The sequence below is a fragment of the Pipra filicauda genome, unplaced genomic scaffold, assembly GCF_003945595.2.
Source record: "Pipra filicauda isolate LSUMZ 115617 unplaced genomic scaffold, ASM394559v2 scaffold339_size799093_pilon, whole genome shotgun sequence".
Classification (NCBI taxonomy): Eukaryota; Metazoa; Chordata; class Aves; order Passeriformes; family Pipridae; genus Pipra; species Pipra filicauda.
Genome location: NW_024104464.1, coordinates 787359 through 799048, shown reverse-complemented (window position 1 = coordinate 799048; position 11690 = coordinate 787359). Strand labels below are relative to the sequence as shown.

Genomic DNA, 11690 nt, shown 5'->3' with positions numbered 1-11690 from the left:
CCTGACTTTGTGGTCCTTCCAAAACCCTGCACAGGTTACCCGGTGCTTTGCAAGGGCACCATTTTATTTCAGCCCAGGGGTTTTGGTCTTAGATCCCAGGAGCTTTGCATCCCAAGGGATGCATAAAGCTTATTTTGCTTTCCTTTGCCTGCGGAGCAGATATTATGTAGTGCTTTGGTTTGCTCAGGTCCATTAGCAAGTCTCTGAGATAACTCCGGCAGCCAAGGATATGAATCATTTAGATGGTATTTAAGATCCTTCTGGGTAACCTGTGCAAGAAAAAAAATTAAAAGGCGGCTAATCAAATGGCTTTGAGGGCTGTAAAAAAGCAGAATTCAATCCCTGCGAACTTTCCGAGATGTAATTTCAGGAGAGATCAAAGATGACACTAACCTAAGGAAGTAAAACTACTCAAAATTCAAAGTTTATAGTCCATCTGTCTCTTTGCTTCAGGGAGCTGGTATTAAATTTATTGCTAAATAAAACAAGCCTAGGAAAAGTCAGCGTTGAAATCTGCATACTCATAAGAGAATTAACAGAGCTCTCCTGCTATGATGGCTGCTTCTCAATTTGCATCTTTAAAGAGTTGTGACCATCTCTCCACTTCTCCCTTCACCGGATCCTCAGAGCCAGGCCTGGCATCGCTGGGTGAAGAGATGCTGCAGATGAAGGTTGAGCTCCCGTCGTGGACTGAACCGAAACGAGGACGGGGAAGGGATGCTGAAGCCCAGCCAAGGTGAAGAAACAGCTCAGGTGGAGCCAAAATTTTAAAAGGCCGGGATTCAGCATCTCCACGTCACGTTTGCCGGCTGTGTGGTACCCAACTACTTCAGATATCCCCCGGAAAAATAAACTGGGGGTGTTTTATTGCCTGACCTGGCTCAGCCCACCAACCAACCCTGGTTTGGGTTTTACAGTATTTGTGCAAGGTGTGGTTTTATGATTATTTGTATTTTTTATTCCCCTCCAGCCCATCCCTATCTCAACCAGCCGATATCGCCTCCGGAAAACAAAATTCCAAAGCTTGCTGAAGTGCTGAAGGTAAGTCACTTTAAACATCCAGAGCCTCCTTTTTTTATTATTTTTTTTATTTTTCCCTGGAAATGCTTGGGAAGGGATCAGTCAGTCGGATGCTTGCAGTAACTTTGCACAGGAGAGCCTGAAGGAGCAGCAAAAACCAGCCACAGACTTATTATGCCTTGAAATTAAACACTTAAAAGGACTAAGTTGGCAGCAGGGATTTTCTAATCAAAATATATATAACCTGCCATTTATCCAGCATTTGCCCTCTGGAAGGACCCCAAAGTGCTTTTCTGGCTCAACAAGCCATCCTTAACTCCTGCTCAGCTGGTGTGGGGAGGGGAGAAATTCTGTTTTTTCAGGTATTTTCCCACTTGATCCCAGCTGCTTGGTGAGGCAGCAACTGGGAAAAATCCTTTTTTTTTTTGCTTCAACTTTCCTTATTATTGATCCATCAATGCTACACAAGAAATAAACTTAATCTTATTTAATCTCACGTGGGGAAACCTCTGGGAATATAGAGCCATCCTGGCATTGACCACTTATTCTTAATACATCCTCCTTGTGCCTATGGATTATTGGTAAAACCTTTTAATTATATTTTCCCATGTATTTATCTATTAGTAGTTGGGGAATCAGTGTAGTGTTACTTGGTCTAATGTATGTCTGAGACCGTTTAAAATGCACGGTGCCTTCAAAAATAACATCACCTCATTGCCATAATTCTTTTGGGGTTGACTCTCATATTATTCCCAGGAAAACCATGTGCACAGGTAAAAATAAACATTTTACAAGAGGACTTGTCCTGTGGGTATGTAAAGTATCATAAATGGAGGGGAATTGGGTTGAATAAAAATCTTCTATGAGCTAAATAGGTGAAATTTGGAGAATCCCTTAACTTCACCCCAAATTTGGTACAAGCATCATTGGGTTTGGACAGATGGACGTGGATGGTCCCTATGTTGCTTTTTCAGGCTGCCTTGGTTGATGCTGTATTTTTTTCCTCATTTCTTGAAACTCGTGACTGGAGAGGGCCTGCAAAGGCGCGGGAAAATATCCGTGTCCTGAACGTCTCCTAAAAACCCAACGCAAATTTGAATGAGTGATTTGCATTGAGCATCGTCGCCTGATCGCAGCGCGGTGCCCGAGCGGGAGGGACGGAGGGTACCACAGTTTGGAGCAGCATCCTGCCTGCAACGAGTCCTAAATTTCCCTAAGGGATTCCTTTTTAGCATCCTTTAGCTCCTGAGGGGGGTTGGACATCCTCCCTGGAAGGAGGACGTTAAAGGGTCGTGTCTCTCCAACCCGTTGCGGTGCTTAAGCCCGGCTCAGCTGCAGATCTGTGTCCTAAAAACCCCGTCTTGTTTTTAACATCTATCATTGAATAATTTACTCGTTTCTCGCGGAGAATCCCGTCACAGTTTTCACAGAGAAATCCGACACGAGCAATAATGCAATCTTGGAAAGAGAATTGAATTATTTATGGAGGAGCAGTCAAACGACGGAGACTAAACCGCTATATTTTATGTAATTTGTTTCCTCCTGAAGCCTGTTATGTAAAAATGTAAATATTGCTGGTTATATATGTTGCCGCTGTTTAATATTTTAGCAAACGTGCTCCGAGTACTCGTTGCTTTTGGAAAGGAACAGGCTGTGTCCTCTTGAATAAGCACTGATGAGTTTGGGGCAATGATATATTTATGACACTGACTTCAGACATCAAAAAGAAAATCCCCCTGAGGTGCCCATGAGGACCCCCAGAATCTGGGAGATTTTTAGGTGGAGAGGGTTTAATTTTGGGGAGGTTTTCCAGCAATCTGGACTGGGATAGGGATGGAGTAAGGTGTGTGGTGGAGGGTTTTCTAGTTGTGGGGTTTGGACATCCCTTCCAGCTGCAGTCACTTGAGGGTGGTTCAAGGTGGGGAGAAGTACCCTAAATCTGCTCAGTAGGAGTGCTGCTGAACATCCTTGGTCCTGGAGATCTGGAGGATCAGGGCTGGTGGGATGAGATGTGACCAGAAAAAGATCACCCAGGGGTGACCTGTTGCAGCAGAAAGACGCCTTTTTTTTTTTTCTTCTGGGGAAAAACCCACCAGGATTGAGTATGGGAGAATTTTAATTTACCATCAAAAAAAAAAAAATTCCAGCAAGCTCCCATGGCTGGATGATGAAGTAGCCAATCCAACTGGGAAATAAGACACCGTGGGTTTTTTTTAACCTGGGATGATAATTAACCTCTGGAAAAACTCTCCAGGGAAGAAGCAGCTTTTGCATTTGTGAAGGAAAAACCCGGGGCTGGATACTTTTCCTGGAGTTTGAGCATGAGATTCCAAAACCAGTGGAGGAATCTCTTTGGTGATTGGCAATGGAAATTGGGGAAGAGGGATGCTTGAGGAGTGAATGTGGGATATTCAAGGAGCAAATGTGGGATATTCAAGGAGCAAATGTGGAATGCTTGAGGAACGAATTTGGGATGCTTAAGGAGTGAACGTGAGGTGCTCGCTGCTGCTGGCTCCAGAAGAAACATTCCTGCGCCAGGGGAGCCCTAAAATTTTGAGCACTTGGATATTTTTGGCAATGATGCAGCTTAAAATACGCCCCACGTGTGCCTTCTCTCCTTATATCCCTGTTTTCCAAGATGACACACGAGCGAGATGAGAGGTCACGCGCGGATGATCCCGTGGTCCTTTGATACCACAATGACGGGGTTTCCATCTGCTTCCCCTTCACTCTTCCATTCCGATTCTCCAGCTTCTGAAAAAACCCAAAATATTTTCTGCCCAGCATCCCCAGCTGGCTGAGACACCCGGCGACAGCTTTATGGCTCCTCGTCTTCGCTCGCTTCCGTGGAATAGTAATGAGGGAGGGGAAAAACGTCCCGTTGGCTGATTTACAAGGCAAGAAATTCCTATAAATCATTCCAACATCTCCAAGGGATCTTGGATGCTCTGAGTTCCCGCTGGTTGTCCCAGCAATGCCATGCAGAGATGCTTTCTTTTTTTGGGGGGGTTGGTGGGGGGGTGGGGATGCATCCCAGCCATCCGGTGCATCTCTCTGTTATTTTATTGATGGATTCCAAGTGGGAACCATCTATTTTCTGTTGCTCTCCGACGGCCAACCCAGAGGACATCGACGTATGTTAGAGGCTGCTCCCGAGTAGGAAGCACAAAATATTTTCTGGATGGACTTTTCCGGGGGGATAAGCTGGAAAGAGGGATTTAGGAATAGGGATTTGGAAGCGTCCGCTCGTCCTGGGAAACTGAAGAGGAAAAATTAAGGCGTTTTTGGTTCCCTGGACTTAAATTTAAGCTTGTTTTTCCATCTTTCCCATCTCATCCCTGGCCCTACGGCCATTCCTTATGCCCCATTTACTGCTGCTGGCTCGTACATCCCGCTGTAACTCTTTGGAGCCAATTTTAACCCATCCCAAAGGAATTCCAGGGCTGTTTTGAGTGACTCCCTTCCCCACCCAATATTCCCCAGGAAGTGGGCAGAAATTCAGAATTTCTCATTAAACCCGTGTTTGATGGCATTTTTTTATCAGGGAAGGGATGGAAAAATTGGGAGAAACCAGACCGTGGCTGGGCTGAATCTGGAAAAATCTGTCCCTGTGGCTTTTGCCATAAAATGTGGGAAAATTTGCCTGCAGGACCCAGTTCTGCCAGCTCTCCTAGCAAAAATGACTCCAGGGAAACCTGGTCTGCAGGTCTCTGGGAGAGAGGAGGGTGGTTAATGTCTCACACTGACCAAAATTTGGATGGGGGGAGATTGGTCAGAAAGCCTTTTCCCCAAATTAACAACAAATAGTAGATTGCTTCCAAAACAAGAGTGTTTTGCCCGGGGGATAATCCCACAGGAAAGGCTTGGGGTGGGATTTTATGGGGTGCCCTAAATTTTAGGGCTTTGTTGGGGGGGGTTGGAGGGGGTTGGTGACCCCCCCGTGGTCAGCTTGATAGTGGGGGGGGGCACTCGGAGGGAGTCTGCGTGGGGGGGAATCGAGGGCCGCTGGGGTTGGCTCTGAACGTGTCTGGGGGGGCAAAAGCGTTGTGGGGGGAAGTGAGGGGGGGGAATCAGATGCTACTGGGTGGGCAAATGTGTTGGGGGGGGATACGCTTGCGGGGCGCGCGTGGTGTCGGGGGGGAGGCCTGAGCAATACCCCGGGGAGACCGCGGGGCAGGGGGGTCCGAAGGCAGATGGAGGGGGGTTGGTCGGTTTGGGGGTCCCCGGGGAGGGGAGGGGGGGCAGGACTGGTGGGGCGCACAGCGCAGCCAGCAGGGGGCGCTGAGCGGGCCGGGCGAGGAGGCGTGGCTGGAGGCGTGGCCTCAGCGATGGGGCGTGTCGGGGGCGTGGCTTTGGCATTATAGGCCTGGCTTCGGCATTATAGGCGCGGCTTTGGCGTGGTGGGCGTGGTTTAAGCGCGGTAGGTGTGGTCTCGGCGCGGGGGGCGGGGCCCGGCGCGGGGGGCGGGGCCTGACGGGGGCGGGGCGGGGCGTGCGCGGCGGCGGTGGCGGGGCCGGGCGGGCGGGCGGCGAAGCGGCGGCCGCGCTGTCAGGGCCGGTGTCGGTGTGATGAAGATTGGCGGGCAGGTAGGGCTGTCACTCACTCACGGTCACGGGGGAAGCGGAGGGGAAGCGGGGGGGCCCCCGCCGCGCGCGGGGGGACGGGCGGGCGGAGCCGCGGAGCCCGGCGGACAAAGCGGCGCGGGGCGGCGGGGCACGTGCGGCGGCGGCGGCGGGGACACCCCCCCTTCACCCCCCTCTCCCAATAACCCCCCCATCCCCTCCGGTGCGGGAAGTAACTTGCCGTTCCCGCCGCCTCCACGCTGGAGGTGCCGTGGCCGGTGTCCGGTTGCCCCTCCGGGCTGAGCTCCGGCCGCGCCGCTGCGGTTCTCCGCCGCGATCCCCCCCCCGCCTCCCGCGCTGATTTTGGGGGGGTGTGTGCAGCGATTCGGAGGGCAGCGCGCTCCCGTCCTCCCCGGCCGCCGGGCGGTTGCGGCGATGCCGGGGGTTTCCAGGGCTGCAGCCCCCCGATCGCTTACAGAGCTCCCGAGGGCTGCAGCCCCCCCGTAACAAGTTGCAGCCCCCGCTGCCCGGTTGCCGACCCCACACCGGGGGTCGCGGTGCTTTTAGATGGGTTGCAACCGACTGCCCCCCACCCCGGCCGGTTCCAGTGCCCCTCCGGAGGGCTGCAGCCCCCCGAGGTAGCTGCAGTGCCCTCGGACTGACTGCAGACCCCCGAGCGCTTGGATTACCCCCCACCCCCGTGGTTGGTTCCAGCCCCTCCAGGCGGTTGTAGTGCCCCCCCAGGGGGTTTGCAGCCCCCCCCGAGCGGTTGTTACCCCCCACCCCGCGCTGGTTGCAGCCCCCTCGCAGTGGTTGCAGTGGCTGGTCTCAGACTCCCCGGGGGAGGTTTTCCAGCCCCCCCCAGCTCATCGCGTTTGGCAGCTGGGAAGTTGCCCCTCGTGCAGCCGGGATGGGGGGGCAGGGAGGGGGGCGCTTTATCCGCAGCCTCAAAGCTTTGCACAGCACCCAGTTACCTCGGGGTGCCCCCCCAGGGCACCCACCGGGGGCGGGGGGCACCGTGGCCGCCTCTCAGGGCCCCACGCGGGCTCGATGCCAGCGCCGGAGCACGGCCCTGGCCGACGTGCCACAACCCAGCACCTCTCCCTGGATGAACCCCCCCGTGCATCCCCTTTCCCCTGCTGTGCCATCTTCTCCCGGTGCACCTCAGTTCCCCCAGTGCACCCAGTTTTCCCCGGGACGCTTCACGGGACCCCCTGGCTTGTCCCTCCCATCCCGCAGGGTTGGGTGTATACTCCATACTTTTTAGTGGCTCTGCAGCAGGGAGGGCTTTTTGTTAATAATAATGATTATTATTATTATTTTTAATTTATCCTTGAATTTTTTTAGCACATTGCCATCTTGGGAGGGTGGCTCCGCCGGCGGCATCCTGCGACTCGGGGAAGTTTTGCTGAGGGATTGGGGTGTCCCCCCTCACTTCATCCCGATCCTTGCGGGGCGTCGAAGCTCAACTTGGGCTCCGGAGCTCTTTGTTTGGGCTCTTCCCGGTTTTTCTCACTCCCGAGGATCTTTTTTCCCCACTATCTCGCCGCCCGCCGGGTAACGGGAAACCCTAAACCCGGCAGGATATTTTCAAACTCCCAGCCGGGGAGATTAGATTGAGGAAAGGGGGGGGATGGATTATTTTTGGCCGAGATGCAGGGCAGCTGTCTGCTGGGGAGAAGCAGAAAATAGGAGAGGAAATGGCTTAATTTGGCTTTTTTTTTTTTTTTTTTTGACTTGTTTTACCTTTAAATCCTCAAAGATTCTGGGGGTTGGAGAGGGGAGAAGCAGCTCCATGGACCCGGCTCCAGCGAAACTTTCGGGAGTTGCGCCTCCAGAAGTGCTGACTCGGCGTGTTTGGCATCATCCTGTTGCAAGAAATTGGTCATTCTCCCCCCAAAACCTTTGGGGTCTGATGTTTAGAGGCCTATTTCTGGCCTCACATGCATGGGAAGAAGGATTTGGGTGAATTCATTGGATTTTGGGTGATTTGGGGGAAAAAATAACACCGTGTTTTGGGTTTAAGCCGTTTGGAGCAGAAGGATGAGGGGATCAGGATTCCCCCTTATTTCCCCCCCCCTTCTATTTTATTTAACTCCCTGTGCTGAGATCCCTTCGTTAGGGGCAAAAGTTAATTGCTTGAGGCTAATTACGGGAGAGGTTGATAAGGGAGCTGGCGGTGTCAGGAAGGGAAAGAGATACCGCCTTCCTCAGCATCCCAAAATTGGGCTTTTTAAGGCACTTTGCAGCCCTGGCCCCCCAAAACCAGCACTGAGGGGTCCTGTGACCCCCTTCCTTTTAACTGGAGATCTGTCTAGTATTATACATGTATATAGAGGTAAGATTAAACACCCCTGATGGGGTGAGGGGAAAAACAGGGGGAAGAATGATGCTGAGCTGCCCCACTGGGCCTGCAGAAACATATTCCGTTCTCCCTCCATCGTTTTTGGGAGGGGGAAATAAAGGAAATCTCATTTTTTAAGGAAATCTCCCTTGCTTTAAGGAAATTCCCCCTTTATTTTTTTTTTTAAGAGAAATTACCCCTTTTTAAGGGAAATCTCTTTTTTTTTAAAGGAAATCGCCTTTATTTTATGAAAATCTCATCTTTTTCTTAAGGATTTTCTTTTTTAAGGAAATCTCCTTTTTTTGGATTCAATGCACGAAGTTGTGTTGGGAGAAGAGGGTTTTATCCCAGTGGTGCATCAGGAATAACTGCTTTTCCTAACTCAGGGATAAAATGAGTCCCTCACCGGGGCAGCTTTGGATTTCGGATGATTTTGGCTTTTCCTGGTGAACTCCTGAATTACTTCATGTCTTTTTTCCAAGTTGATCGACAGCATCCTTAAGTCTCTGAGCAATAATAGGGCTTTTTTTGTCCTCCCAGAAAACTTAAATATTGGCCTGGTCCTGCTGGGAAGAGCATCCTTCACCCCTCCATCCTCATCCCCAGGGATGCAGGGGTTGGATTGCACCTCTGGGTACCGCCCTCATCCCAGCTGGGTTTGAGATGCCTGCTGGATTCCTGGGATATTTCCTGGAGAAGATTAACCCAGGATGCTGGGACATCCCAGTTTTGCATCATTTGTTTCCCTGGGAGCTGCCCTGGCTTGAAGTCTCCAGTAAAATGAGTCGAGACGTGGGATGGGGCGGCTGAGAAGCCGCTGGGCAGGATGCAAGGAGCAAGGAGCTGAGCTTCCTGGAGTCGGGAGGAAACTTTTGCCACACTTAGGGTTAAATTAACGGAGATTTGACATCCCCAGTGTTGGTGGGAAAGCCGGACCGAGCATCAGTATCATCTTTATTTTAGGCTGAGGGTACCCCCCGATGGATCTCAGTGTCCCATCCCCAATTATTCCCCGTCCTTATTTTACTCCAGCTGCTTTTTTTGGGGTGTTAGAGGGATAATTTACCGGATCCAGACGATCCCCAGTTGCATTTAATATCCCACGCACTGTCGAATGACTTGATTCCCAAATAATTTTCGCCGCCACCGAAGAGGGTGTTAACAAATGCCCTCTAATTAGCCCAAAAAGAAATTAATTCCCAGCGTCGTTAGTCGGATCGTTAAGATGCCGGCTCCAAATAATAATCTGGAGGGATGGGAATTAATCCTCGACTAAATTTAAACTGGGGTTTATCCCTGCCTCCAGCCTTGGAAGGACCGAGGTGATGCTCCACGTAATCCCCATGGGAAAACCAACCCAGTTGGGATGGGATGGAACCATGATCCCAGTGGGATGGAGCCATGATCCCAGTGGGATGGAACCGTGATCCCGGTGGGATGGAGCTCTGATCCCGGTGGGATGGAGCCGTGATCCCGGTGGGATGGAGCCGTGATCCCGGTGGGATGGAGCTCTGATCCCGGTGGGATGGAACCGTGATCCCGGTGGGATGGAACCATGATCCCGGTGGGATGGAGCTCTGATCCCGGTGGGATGGAGCCGTGATCCCGGTGGGATGGAGCTGTGATCCCGGTGGGATGGAGCCGTGATCCCGGTGGGATGGAGCCGTGATCCCGGTGGGATGGAGCCGTGATCCCGGTGGGATGGAGCCGTGATCCCGGTGGGATGGAGCTCTGATCCCGGTGGGATGGAGCCATGATCCCGGTGGGATGGAGCTCTGATCCTGGTGGGATGGAGCCATGACCCTGGTGGGATGGAGCCGTGATCCCGGTGGGATGGAGCCGTGATCCTGGTGGGATGGAGCTCTGATCCCGGTGGGATGGAACCATGATCCCGGTGGGATGGAGCCATGACCCTGGTGGGATGGAGCTGTGATCCCGGTGGGATGGAACCATGATCCTGGTGGGATGGAGCCATGACCCTGGTGGGATGGAGCTCTGATCCCGGTGGGATGGAGCCGTGATCCCGGTGGGATGGAGCCGTGATCCCGGTGGGATGGAACTGTGATCCCGGTGGGATGAGGTGGCCTTTGCCCAGCTGTGATTTGCAGCTGTATAAATAAGATGGGGATTTGGCCTCGGCTCTTCCCGACTGCTTCATTATATCCTATTTTTTTGGCTTTTCCTCTTCCGAATGGGAACACAAACCCTGGGTAGTCCCAACTCCGGTTAATTGGTGTCTGTTAAATAGTTGGGTTGGAAAAGACCTTTAAGACCATCGAGTCCAGCTGCCAAATCCACCACTAAACCACATCCCAAAGCACCACGGCTGCACATTTTTTAAAATTATTATTTATTTATCACTTATTTTAATTTTATTTTTAATTTATTTTGATTTTTAATTTATTTTAATTTTATGGTTTTTATTATTATTATTTTTGCTTTGTTTTTATTTTTAATTCTAGATGAAATCTTTTATTTTTATGTTTGTTTCATTGTTTAATTTTTTTTCCTTCACGTTTATTTTTTCTTTCGTTTTTCTCTGTTTTGTTTTTTCACCTTGCCTTTCAATTTCCCTGCCACTCTTCTCCCACCCACCTCTTCCATCCTCCCTATACCAAGTCTAATCCAGGCAGGAAAATCCCAAATATCCAGACAGCCTCACCACAAGGCCGTAAGACCTTTTAGGGTTAGAGATGCTGATGCTCCCCAAAAAACAGATTATTTTGGTGCAGGTGGAGGAGAAAGTGAAACCCAACTTGGGGAGAGGAGAAAAAACTTCCCCACTAATGTTCAATCTGGAGCTTTTGGCTTTAACAAGGTGTTACAAAAACTATGAAAAAAGTTATAACCCAACCCACAGTTTTTGGCCGGGTTTTCCTTTCCCCGGCTGGCTGGATCCCTGCCAGAAATCCCAGAAAGCCAATTAAAAATAATCCCGAATTTGGACCAGTTTGGAGAGGCTTCTATTTTATTTCTTCCGCCGTTCCGTGGTTTTTTTGAAGGTGTGTTTGGGAAGGGGGTTTGGAGTGGGAAAATCCCGTCACGTCCCATCAGGGATCCGGGAGCTTCTTTGGGCTTCCAGTTTGGGTTAGAGCTCGAACCCCCTGGACATTTTTCCATGTTGGGAAAAGCTGCCTTTGTTTTCCTTTTTCTTCCCTTTCTTCCCCCTTCCCCCCATTTTTCTCCTGTTCTCCCTTTTTCCTCTTTTTTCCTTTTTTTTTCCTTTTCTTCTTTTTATTTACGTTTTTGTTTTTTGTTTGTTTTTTTTTTTTTGCCTTGCTTTTCCGGTCCCACCATCGTTGGTCTTGTTCCTTTTTCTCCCTCTTTTTTTCTCTTTCTCTTTTTCCTTCTTTTTTTTTTTTCTTTCTTTTTAATATTTTCCTTTTTCTCTTTTCTTTTTACCTTTATTTTCCTAGGGTTTATTTTTTTTCTTTTTCCCTTTTCCCTTGTTTTCCTTTTTAATTTTTTCCTTTTTTCCCCCTCCTCCCCTAAAAAAGGTGGAAGCATTTTTTCCCTTTTCCCCTCTGTCTGTCTTTCTTTCTCTCTCCTATTTCCCCCTTTTTCTCTTTTCCCTGCTTTTTATTTTCTTTTTGGCTTTTTTTTCCCCTTTCCCTTTCCCCTTTCCCTTTCCCTTTTCCCTTTCTCCTTTTCCCTTTCTCCTTTTCCCTGTCTCCTTTTCCCTTTCTCCTTTTCCCTTTCTCCTTTTCCCCTTTCTCCTTTTTCCCTTTCCCCTTTTTCCCTTTCCCCTTTTTCCCTTTCCCCTT

At 50.4% G+C, this 11690-nt stretch overlaps 1 protein-coding gene across 1 annotated transcript in view; it reads left to right on the top strand.

The window, feature by feature from the left end:
- The first annotated feature begins 5536 nt into the window (after nt 1-5536).
- Nucleotides 5537-11690, top strand: part of PKNOX2 (PBX/knotted 1 homeobox 2) — an 86693-nt gene continuing 80539 nt past the window's right edge. Inside the window, exon 1 of the mRNA XM_027710773.2 lies at nt 5537-5606. The gene's annotated coding sequence lies outside the window, so the exon portion shown is untranslated. The remainder of the gene's footprint in view (nt 5607-11690) is intronic.